At 40.3% G+C, this 13,045-nt stretch overlaps 1 protein-coding gene across 4 annotated transcripts in view; it reads right to left on the minus strand.

Annotated features, from left to right (window-relative positions):
• The window catches only part of ULK4 (unc-51 like kinase 4), a 582,128-nt gene that overhangs the window by 153,138 nt on the left and 415,945 nt on the right, over positions 1-13,045 (minus strand). The gene's annotated exons all lie outside the window — the stretch shown is intronic.

Genomic DNA, 13,045 nt, shown 5'->3' on the forward strand with positions numbered 1-13,045 from the left:
AGCATGGCATACGAAGAAATAGGTGAACACGGCACATTCAAAAGAGAAAAGTAAATAAATAGCAACTGTCCCTGAAAAAACCCTAATGGCAAATGTACTAGACAAATGCTTTAAAGCAACCATCTTAAATATGCTCTAAAAGTACTAAAGGAAGTTGTATGGAAAAGTCAAGGAAACAGTGTATGAACAAGACGGAAACATAAATAAAAAGAAAAAGCTAAAAAAGAAACCAAAAAGAAATTATGGAGGTGAAAAGTACAATAAATGAACTGGAAAATACACCAGAGAGATTCAAAGGCAGATTTGAGCGGGAGGAAAGAATTAGTGAACATTAAGATAGGAAAATGAATATTATCGAGGCTGGGAAACAGAAAGAAATAGATTGAAGAAACGTGAACAGAGCCTAACAGACCTATAGAGCACCATCAAGTAGACCAATATGCATACTGTGGAAGTTTGGGAAGAAAAAGAAAGAGAAAGGGGTAGACAGAATATTTGAAGAAAGATTGGTTGAAAATTTTCCACATTTGACGAAAGATATGAATATAAACATCCAAGAAGTTCAATCAATTCCAAGTAAAATGAACTAAAAAAAAAAAAACCCACTGAGACACACTATACTTATAATTTCAAAGGCCAAAGACAAAGAGAATCTTGGAAGCATGAAAAGAGAAGTGACCTAACTCTCAATAGATTTAAAAAGATATATGGGGTGCCTGGGTGGGTCAGTCGGTTGAGCATCCAACTCCTCAGGTCATAATCTCACAATTTCATGTGTTCGAGCCAGGCATCATCTCTGTATTGATGGTGCAGAGTCTGCTTGGGATTTTCTCTCTCTCTCTCTCTCTCTATCTGCCTTTCCCCTGCTCATTCATGCTCTCTCTTTTTCTCAAAATAAATACATAAATAAAAATTAAAAAAAAATAGGTATCATACAAATCATCTTGTCCAAAAACAACAGGATGAAGTTAGAAAACAGTGATAAAACAAAAACTAAAAAATTCCCAAATTTATGGAAATTAATAAATAAACAACCAATGGTTCAAAGAAGAAATCAAAAGGCAAGGTAGAAACTACTTAGAGATGAAGGAAAATGAAAACACAACATACCAAAACTTATGAGACATAGAAAAATCAATGCTAAGGGGGAAATTTATAGCTATGAATGCTTATATTAAAAAAGATATTTCAAATCAACAACCTAACTTTACAACTCAAGAAACTAGGGGGAAAGAAAAAGAAAAACTCAACCCAAAGCTAGGAGAAGGGATAAAACAAAAAACATTAGAGCAGAGATAAGTGAAATAAAGAACAGAAGAATAGTGAAAAATCAATGAAACCAAAAGCTGGTTCTTTTAAAAGATTAACAGAATGGACACACCTTTAGCCAGATGGACAGAAAAAAAAGAGAGAAAAGACTCGAATTACTGAAACCAAAAATTAAAATGGGAATATTATAGCCAATTATGCAGAATTAAAAAGGATTAGAAGACCGTACTAAGAACAACTGTAAGCCAACAAATTGGATAACCTAGAAGAAATGGACAAATTCCTAGACAAATGGACAAATTCCTGGACAAATACAGAACCTACCAAAAACTAAATCACAAATAAATAGAGAATGTGAATAGAAGTACAACTAGTAAAGACTTTCGATCAATAATCGAAAATCTTGTGACAAAGAAAAGCCCTGGACCTGATGGCTTCACTGGTGAATTCTATCAAACATTAAAAAAAAAAAAAAAGGCACGAATACTAATTTGTCTCAAAACTTTCCCCAAAATTGAAGGAAACATTTCCCAACTTGTTTTGAGAGACCAGGATCATCCTGATGCCCAAGTCAGACAAGGACACTACAAGAAAACTACAGATTAATATCCCTGATAAACACTGATGCAAAAATCCTCTAAAAAAAAACAACAAACAAAACTGTAGCAAACCTAATTCAGCAACAGCATATTAAAAGTACTAGATGTCATGAACAAGTGGGATTTATTCCTGGGATGCAAGAATGACTCTACATATAAAAAGGGATCAATGTAATACACTATAATCTACCCAAAGCAACCTACAGAGTCAGTGCAATCCCTATCAAAATCCCAACGATGTTTTCTCTAGATATAGAAAAACCCCTCTACAAATTCATATGGAATCTCAAATGGCTCCAAATAGCCAAGACAATCTTGAAAAAGAACAACAAAACTAGATGATTCAGACTTCTTGATTTTATTTTTTTTTATTATTTTTTTTAACGTTTATTTATTTTTGAGACAGAGAGAGGCAGAGCATGAACGGGGGAGGGACAGAGAGAGAGGGAGACACAGAATCGGAAGCAGGCTCCAGGCTCTGAGCCATCAGCCCAGAGCCCGACACAGGGCTCGAACTCACAGACCGCGAGATCGTGACCTGAGCTGAAGTCGGACACTTAACCGACTGAGCCACCCAGGCGCCCCCAGACTTCTTGATTTTAAAGCTTACTATAAAACTACAGTGATTAGGGCCGCCTGGGTGGCTCAGTCAGTTGAGTGTCTGATTCTTGATTTAGACTCAGGTCATGATCCCAGGGTTGTGGGATTGAGGCCCTTGTTAGGTTGAGCATGGAGCCTGCTTAAGATACTCTCTTTCCTTCTGCCCCTCTCCCCTGCTAGCACACTCTCTAGAACAAACAAACAAACAAAAAAACCCCAAAACTATAGTACTTCAATCATTGCAGTCCTGGCATACAGACTGACATAGAGACCAACAGAACATAGAATAGAGAGTCCAGAAACAAATCCTTACACACACACACACACACACACACACACACACACGGTCAAATCCTTATACACACACACACACACACACACACGGTCAAATCCTTATACACACACATACACACACACGGTCAAATCCTTACACACACACACACACACACACACACACACACACCCCTTGTTTTTGACAAGGTGCCAAGAACATCCAATGGGAAAAGGACAGTCTTTCCAACAAATGATGCTGAGAAAACTGGTACCCACTTTCAAACGAATGAAGGTACACCTAACACCATATACAGAAATTAAATCAAACTGGATCAAAGACTGAAATCTAATACCTAAAACTATGAAATTCTTAGAAGAAACGTTGGGCGAAAGCTTCATGACACTGGATTTGGCAACAATTTCTTGGATATGGCACCAAAGGCACAGGCAACAAATGAAAAATTTTCACAGGCAAACTGGACTTCATGAAAATTTGGAGCATCAAAAGATACTATCAACATTTTTTTTAAGTTTATCTATTCATTTTGAGAGAGAGGGAGAGAGGATCCCAAGCAGGCTCTGCAGCGTCAGCACAGAGCCCAACACAGGGCTTGAACCCGCAAAATTGGAACATCATGACCTGAGCTGAAACCAAGAGTTGGACACTTAACCAAGTGAGCCACCCAGGCACCCCTATCTACGTAATTTTTAAAAATCAACTGGGGTGCCTAGGTGGCTTAGTCGGTTAAGCATCCAACTTCAGCTCAGGTCATGATCTTGCGGTTCATGGGTTGGAGCCCCGTGTCAGGCTTTGTGCTGACAGCTCGGAGTCTGGACCCTTTTTCAGATTCTGTGTCTCTCTCTCCACTCCTCCCCTGCTCGCGCTCTCTCTCTCTCTCTCTCTCTCTCTCAAAGATAAATAAACATTTCAAAAAATTAAAAATCAGTCTACAGAATGGAATAAAATGTTTTCAAATAACATATCTTAAATGGATTAATATCCAGAATATATAGGGAGTTCTTAAAAATCAACAACAAAAAGTCAACTGGATTAAAAAATGGCAAAACCCTTGAATAGAAATTTCTACAAGAAGATATTCAAGTGACAATACGCACACAAAAGGAAGCTCAATAATACTAATAATTAGGGAAATGCAAGTCAAAACTATAATGAGATATCACCTCCCACCCATTAGGATGCCTACTATCAACAAGACAGAAAACAACAAGCTGGTTTGTTTGGATATAGAGAAGTGTGTACTCTTGCATACTATTGATGGGAATGTAAAATGGAATGGCTTCCATGGAAAACAGAATAGTGGCTCTTCAAAATATTAAAAACAGCATTATCACAGGATCTGTTTCCTGTGTATATATTCCAAAGAACTGAAAGCAGAGTCTGAAAAGACATTTGTACATCCGAGTTCACAGCAGCGTCATCCACAACAGCTAGGAGTGGGAAGGAACCTAAGCATCCATCAGCAGATGAATGGATAAGCAAAATGCAGGACACGCACACAATGGAATATTATTTAGCCTCAAAAAGCAAGTGAATTCTAACACATGGATGAACCTTGAGGACATTATGCTGAAAGACGCCAGCCACAAAATGACAAATACTGTATGACTCCGTTATGCGAAGTACTTAGAGTAGTCAAATCATAGAAACAGGAAGTAGAATGGTGGCTGCCAGGGGCTGGGGTAAAAAGGAATGGGAGGTTCTTGCTTAATGGGTATAGACTATCAGTTTCACAAGATGACAAGAGATGTCGAGATGGACAGTAGAGATGACTGTACAACATTATGAATATATTTAGTAACAGTGAACTGTATACACAAAAATGGTTCACGTGGTAAATTTTATGTTTATTTTACCACAAGAAAAAACAAACTGGAAAAAAATTCAACCAGCCCTTCATCCTTGGCCCAACTCACATAGTTAGTTGTTCCCTCCACGGGCCCGAGGGCACCTGTAAGCCTATTAGAGGCTTTGCTATCTTTTGTTGTGTGATGAATTGGCTAGTCTGCGGCCGTTCCTTGATCTTATGCATAATGCTTATGAAGATCTACTGGAGATCCCGTATATTTTCGGGGGAGTATACTCTGGATCTCTGTAACTCAAGAATCTATTGTCAGGAAGCTGCAAGTCTCTGGCTGAAACTGCTGCTCCACACTTCACTGAAAGAAAAGTTGTCCTGAGGACACTGTGGAAGACGAAGCGGAAGGCGACTTCGCGTTGTAACAACAACCACAACAAAGACCAGCTGTTGGCTGACGGCAAAGGGAGGTCTCTCATTCAGGAGAGGGTAGTAGGAAGCTGGGAAAGGGCAGAGAAGATAGAAATCGATAGTATAAATTGTTTTCTGCTGAGTAAGATGGGATTATATAAGGTAGAAAGGAGGACTTAAAACCTTTTATGATTATGAAAGTAACAAATGTTCAATTTATAAAAGCTGAAAGCTACAGATGGTACTAAAAAAAATAGAAATCACATGTCCTCCTACCACCCAGAGTTAACCACTGCAGAGTACGTCTGTCCTGACTACCTACTCTGCGTGGTAGGCGGGGACCGCAAAAATGACCAGGCAAATTTTAACCATGCAAAATGATCTTAATGAGTGGGGAAGTTACAACTGTGCCATGACCTTTAAAGTTTATCAAAACATTAAAAACTTTCAATATCAAGATTAAGTGTGTGTGTGTCTTATAAACGTGCAGAAGAATACATAAACAGTAAACCTGATATTTACTGCTGTAATCCAAAACATTACAAACAGTGAGAATTAAGGGTTTGTTTTTGTTTTTGTTGTTCTGAAAAAATACTTATCAAGAGTAGTTTGAATGGTGCTTGCTGCTTTTCTGTCATGTAACTCACCGTACAGAAAGCATTTTTTCTATGCCTTGGGCAACTGTCATGCTCCTTTCTAACTCTGGCTCACCTCCCAACATTTTATCCTTTATGCTTTCACTGTTGGAAAATAGCTCCCAGGATTCTCGTAATGTGAAGGTTTTCTTGTTTTTGTTTTTGCCTTTTTTTTTCTTTTTGCCTGCCTTGCTCCCTCTGAGACTCCCTTCTTTTCTTCAAAATCACTTTCCTCATTTATGTAGATGACTTCACTTCCACTAAGTTCCTCTGGCTGCCTATCTAGAACCTCTTAACCATTGTCAACATTCCTGACGTCTGCTGTTCCTCCTGCAACTCCATTTACATTAGTTTCAAATTTCCCTTGCATCATTAATCGCTTTTAGCTTCTTTGCTGCCCTTCTGTCTTTGTTGCACAATTCTCTCAGTCAATTATCCGCTTTTGTAAAATGCTTCATGGGTTTATCATTGGAAGACAAGGAGGCAACGTAACTACATGCTTTGCTGCGTGTGAACTAAATAATACATGTAACGTGACCAATCGCTGGCAGATTTTCACGTAAGTGCACGACTGGTCACTGATGATGACGCACATCAATTATGTACACGCGGATTTGTTCACTGAAGAGTTAGCAGCAAAGTCTGTACTTCACGCAATTGCTCAGAGTGAATCCAACAAAGTGACTGAAAACCGAACGATCTTGCGGAGGACTGATGTTATCTGGCTGAAATTTGTACATATTAAAGCCCCGTGAAAGTAAGGATTGCCGGGGCGCCTGGGTGGTTGAGTCGCTTGGGCGTCCGACTTTGGCTCAGGTCATGATCTCACGGTTCGTGGGTTTGAGTCCCACATCGGGCTCTGTGCTGACAGCTCAGAGCCTGAAGCCTGCTTCAGATTGTGTGTCTCCCTTTCTCTCGGCCCCCTCCCCGCTTATACTTGGTCTCTCCCACTCTCTCAAAAATAAATAAACATTAAAAAAAAAAAGTAAGGATTGCCTCTGTGAGCATCATGACATATAGTAATTATAAAATGATGCTAATTTAAAATATATATACATTTTTGAATACATGTGAATTTTTTATGATACATACTTTAAAATTTATTACATTTTACATTAGCATCCTATAATTAATATATATTCTGATATTTTCCTTAGCCTTATGTTACAAATATTTCCCCATGCTGTTAAATATGCTTGGGAAATATATTTAATAGCATAACAGCATTCTACCCTAAGAATGGAAATTATTTAATTTCTAACTGAGCAACACAGAGGTTATTACCAAAGTGTTTGATACCAAAGATAAAGCTGTGAAAATACCTGTTTACACAAGTCATTCAGTATTTCTCTATTTTCTGTGCATAAATTTTCTAGAAGTGGAATGACTATATTAAAGAATATAAATAATTTTAAGGCTTTTGATATGGACCTATGTATATTTTTATTTACCTCTTTTTGTCCCCAAAGTAAGCTTCTAACTTTGAAGCCCGTATTGCATTTTTAAAAATTAATTTTCTGGGGTGCCTGGGTGGCTCAGTCAGTTATGCATCTGACTTTGGCTCAGGTCATGATCTCACGGTTGGTGGGTTTGAATCCCACATCAGGCTCCGTGCTGACACTGTGGAGACTGCTCAGCATTCTCTCTCTCTTTCTCTCTGCCCCTCCCCCATTCACACTCTTTCTTGCTCTCAAAATAAATCAATAAATTTAAAAAATTCAATTTTCTGTTATTCATAGTGTGCTTAAATGCATTCAGTGAAATTAACATTGGATATTTGCACTTTTGTTGTTGTGAATTGTCCACTCCAATCTTTTGCCCACTTTACTTCTGGGATATTTCTAGGTGATTTAAGTGGCCTCTTCCTAAACATCACCTCTTTACAGACACTGCTTCAAAAATGGACAAGTGTGGAACTTCAAAAACTGCAGGCTGTTATTGCCTTCTGGTCATTTGTTACATAAGTGAGATGTGCAAATATAAAACCAAACAATTCTGATGTGTTTGTGGCTAGTTCTAATAACGTTTGGAGCCAGTTATAAGAGTCCAATTAGTAACACTCACTTTTCTCATGGAGGCACATAAAACACTCAACCATTAATTATAAAGTCAAGACAAGCGTGCTGGGAACAAAGAATAAAGTACACCCCAAAAACCTTTATTAACTAGACTTTGATTTTAGCATGACCCATGTTTCACAGTTCCACATTCAGTTCTGTTTCTGTCCCTCAAACTTCCTCTTTTTCTTCCATTGGTCTGCCCTGCTGCCCCGATCTTCTTTTGTGAAACACGTGACATGCTTTCATGTTAAAGCATCACTATTTGAAAGAAGGCTTGAAAAGAGGGCAATAAGAATACAGGAGTTTGGGTAATCAATGGGAGAGAACGATCTTTAGAGGGGTTGCTTTCTGGCACCCCCACCGCATAACTGAATGCTTGCCTACTCAACTTCACGCCGGCGGCTCTGGCCAACAACAAAATGCCATTAGAAAAACCTACCACTATACTGCAACCTCTTCAAGAAAAGGTATAGGAAGTCATGGCAGAAAACACACCTGCAGCTTGGGGATGTTTCTTTCCTATAGCTCCCCAAGTCCAAACGCTGAATGTCAGAATCCTGCGTTGGGGGTCGGCGGGGCGGGGGGGGGGGGGGGGGGAGTCTCCTTTCAGAGAAAGTAATGATACTGAAGCTTCTATTTTGATGGCTCAGAGGATTTTATGCTCACTGCTGCTGTGGTGATTCCAGGGATGGGTTTTTATATTTTACAGTTACTATAAGTATAGCAATTTTCCAGAAACAGAAGTCCTTGGGCAATGCTACCTGCCCTTTTGTATCCTTTCCTGTCAATCTAAGGTAGGATATGGGTTATTTCAGGAATATAGGCTTCCCGCTGAAGGTCAGGGCAACTCCTGCCAAGAAAGAGGTCAACCTCTAGGGAGAAATCCAGATGATGCAATTTTAAAGCAAACAAGCTCGCGAGGCATCATCATTACCAGTCCTAGGAGGGGCTGGCTTAGCGAGGGCAGGAGAGCAAGGGTGCAGATGAACTTTCTGGATAAATTTGTACTTGAATCTATGTCCTACCAAACACGGTCTATTCTTGGTTATACTGAGGAAAGGTAGAAAATATACTGCATTCGTCAGCAATTACCTTGCTCTCCTACACAAATGTTTACCAAATCCCTCCTGTGCACCAGACCCAAGAGCCAAGCTGGAAAGAAGAGACATCGAAGCCCAAGAGCTGAAAGCTGAGGGAGAGTCAGCCAAGTAGGAGGAGGAAGAGCGTGTTCTGGGCAGAGACAAGGGATGGAGGAACATTTAAAGAAATGAAAAGAGGTGGGGTGCAGAACACAGAGCAGGGCAAAGAGAATCAAGAGATGATGCTAGAAACTAAGTGCCAGATCATACATGGTTTTGTAAACCTGTTAAGGAGTCGGAATTTATCCACGAAGAGTGGGGGATCATTGAAAGGTTTTAAGTCAATGAGTGAGAAGACGAGTTTGCAGGAGTCTTTCTCTGAAGAGAAAGCACGCCGCCTCCACTGAAGACGGTGGGCAGGGCGAGAGCAGGCAAAAATCCCAGGGAGAAGGCCACCGTGGCCCTGCACGCACAAGATGGTGGTGGCCTTTACGACACTGCCCATGGGAATGAAGAGGGATGGCAGTCTGAGTTTTGGTGGCTTGATGGAATGGGGCGGGATGGCAAAGGAAAAGAGGCCAAGATGATGCCTGTGTTCTTGGCTTGGGCCACTGGGGGGAAATGAATGTCATTCACTGACACAGGACACAAGAGAAACAGTTTCAAGGAGGCGATTATGGATTTGTTTTAACCCTGCTGAAGCTGAGGCGTTTATGGTGCATCCAATGGAGATGCCCAGTGAAAAGATGGGCAGTGGCGAACTGGAAAGAGAGGTAGCCCTATTAAAGGAGGCAGTAACTCCTTAGAGCAGCTGCTTACTAGAGAGCTAACACGAGGCCCGATCTCTTGGCTTTGACTCGCAAATGGATGACTCAGGACCCCCAGCCTCCATCACCATAAAACCATCACCTGTATTTCAGGCCACTGGTGAGGCAGGCAGCATGCAAAAGAAACAACAGACAAGCCCAGTACTATTTAAAGAGAAAAACCTATTTGGTTACTTCTTAAGAGAAAGAAATTAGAAAATGAAAAAAAGAAATTGCTTTTTCTCTCCTATGCTTTGTGGGGCACAATTTTTTAAATTGCACAGTGACGTCAGAAACACAAATTGGTAAGTATCTCGTGGCTATAGGCTAAAATGTTGTTCCTGGGAGAATCGTTAACTGCTTGGGAGACAGTGCAGGACAGGAAGCTTATGTTCTCATGCTCGGTAAGGACCACCACTCTGACCACACTGCAGAGGGCCATCTTCTCAATGGCCAAGGAATGCATGAGTTATTGCAAAACATATAAACCAGGCTACATACTGGCATCTCGAATGTATGCTAAGGTGAAAAAATTGAAAGCAATTATCTCTTGTAGTTTTGAAAATACCTAATTGAGGAAGAAGGAGGCTGTAACATAATTTCTTACAGCAATTGGTTATCTAGTTAGTTATAAAACTCATGTAGGATGTATAGCCTAGCTTTTCATTTTCTCTTCTTAAATAAAATATTACAGTCAAACAATTACCTCGTGCTGTCATTTCTTCAGGAGTCATGGTCAATTGGTTATACCCTTTCTTAGCCAGATCTTATACTATGGCTCCAATTGAGGGTTCAAAGATCCCACTGAAATTGTGAATTGTGTGCACAACTTTGCACATAAGTGAATCTATGCATTTTTCAGGGAAGAGGGTCTAGAACCCTCAGATTCTCAAAGCAGTTTAACAGTCAAAACAGACTAAAAATCCCTGTCTCTTATCTACCTTCCACTATGACTCTCCTACAGTGTATTGTAAAAATATGGGGCATAAATTAGGGGATGACAGGTTTTCTCTTCTCTTAAGGATATGTTCACTTTAATAGGACCATTATCTGGAAAGAACGTCAAAAGCCAACAAGTTCATCCACCTGCCTTTAGGCGAAATACCTCCAAAATTATCCACGTCAGATGAAAACTGAGAGCCTGTTTATTTCTCCCCATGGGAAAGCAATTCTAGCACCTCATTCTGTAACCTATTACATTTTTTAACAACCACTGTAAAATTTATCTTTGGTCTGTATGTGCTCTAGTTTAGGTCCTCAATTGCCTTAGTACTATTTTTCTTCACTTTATACACAGCTATAAATGTGTGTTAATCTTTTCCAGAGAAGATATATTGCAATGTTCTTGTCACAGGCCATTTTTAAAAGCAATGACTCTGGTGATCAATGGGTATACACACAACACAGCTCACACACATTAGGCAGACGTCCGGCCATATACTAGAACATAAGGGTGATCAAGTTGCTAGGAGTAAGAGTTTGGAGTCTCAAAGAGCCGGGGAAAAATCTCTGAGATGACACATCCCAGGAAGAGGACGCTCTCCTGCTGGGTCTGTCAGTCGGAAGCGTCAATGTGAGGCATCTGGTGGAGATCCAATCTAACCATGGGTCCGGAATGGGTGGTCCCTCAGCAACCCTCAGCTGTAGTTTGACCTGTGATGATGGTCCCGTCGCCCTCCCCAAGGGGACCTGTGTGTCCCAGGCTTCCCACGGACACTGGCCACCCGACTCCCCCTGCTTGCCTGCCACTCGCATAGCTTTGTTTCCTGTGGTCCTCTCTACACAAATTCTGGGTACCTCAGGCCTCCCAACAGTGGCACCCCTTCCCTCTGACGCCTGCCCCCTGGCTAGGATTCATCTGCATCCTCAAGGGTTGCTTCTTGTTTTCCCAGGAATGGTGAACCTTCTCTGGCCTGAGCAACCAGCAGACTTGTCCACTGTTCTATAGGCTGCAAGCGTTTCCCAATAAGTCTGACCCACAGCCTCAGTGTAGGGGTGTCCCTAGTCAAGGCTGTCCTTCCTGACTACTCTCACTCAGTTTTAGGATACCTTATAGAGTTCTTTTTGAATCTTATGGTTACTCTTTTCTCATAGCTACTAATGTTTCATATTAAAATTCTCCTATTTAATGCCAATAAAATGGGCAATCTGGAAGAAATGGACAAATTCCTAGAAATATATACACTACCAAAACTGAAACAGGAAGAAATAGAAAATTGGAAAAGACCCATAACCAGTAAGGAAATCGAATTAGTAATCAAAAATCTCCCAAAAAACAAGAATCCAGGGCCAGATGGCTTTCCAGGGGAATTCTACCAAACATTTAAGGAAGAATTAACACCGATTCTCTTGAAGCTGTTCCAAAAAAGAGAAATGGAAGAAAAACTTCCAAACTCTTTCTATGAAGCCAGCACTACCTTGATTCCAAAACCAGACAGAGACCCCACTAAAAAGGAGAACTAGGAACCGATTTCCCTGATGAACATGGATACAGAAATCCTCAACAAGATATTAGCCAACTGGATCCAACAATACATTAAAAAAAGTATTCACCACGACCAAGTGGGATTTAAACCTGGCATGCAGGGCTGGTTCAATATCTGCAAAACTGTCAATGTGATTCATCACATCAATAAAAGAAAGGACAAGAACCACATGATCCTCTCCATAGATGCAGAGAAAGCATTTGACAAAATACAGCATCCTTTCTTGATAAAAACCCTCAAGAAAGTAGGGATAGAAGGAGCATACCTCGAGTTCATAAAAGCCATATATGAAAGACCCAACGCTAATCTCATCCCCAATGGGGAAACACTGAGAGCTTTGCCCCTAAGGTCAGGAACAAGACAGGGATGTCCACTCTCACCACTGTTATTCAGCATAGTACTGGAAGTCTTCACCTCAGCAATCAGACAACACAAAGAAATAAAAGGCATCCAAATTGGCCAGGAGGAGGTCAAACTTTCACTCTTCGCAGATGACATGATACTCTATATGGAAAACCCAAAAGATTCCACCAAAAAACTGCTAGAATTGATTCATGAATTCAGCAAAGTTGCAGGATATAAAATCAACGCACAGAAGTCGGGTACATTCCTATACACCAACAATGAAGCAACAGAGAGAGAAATCAAGGAATCGATCCCATTTACAGTTGCACAAAAAACCATAAAATACCTAGGAATAAATCTAACCAAAGAGGTGAAAAATCTATACACTGAAAACTATAGAAAGCTTATGAAAGAAACTGAAGAAGACACAAAAAAATGGAAAAAGATTCCATGCTCCTGGATACGAAGAACAAATATTGTCAAAATGTCGCTACTACCCAAAGCAATCTCCATATTCAATGCAATCCCTATCAAAATAACACCAGCATTCTTCACAGAGCTAGAACAAATAATCCTACAATTTGTATGGAACCACAAAAGACCCCGAACCAAAGCAATCTTGAAAAGGAAAACCAAAGCAGGAGGCATCATAATCCCCAACTTCA

This window comes from Prionailurus viverrinus, chromosome C2 (genome assembly GCF_022837055.1).
Source record: "Prionailurus viverrinus isolate Anna chromosome C2, UM_Priviv_1.0, whole genome shotgun sequence".
NCBI classification, from domain to species: domain Eukaryota; kingdom Metazoa; phylum Chordata; class Mammalia; order Carnivora; family Felidae; genus Prionailurus; species Prionailurus viverrinus.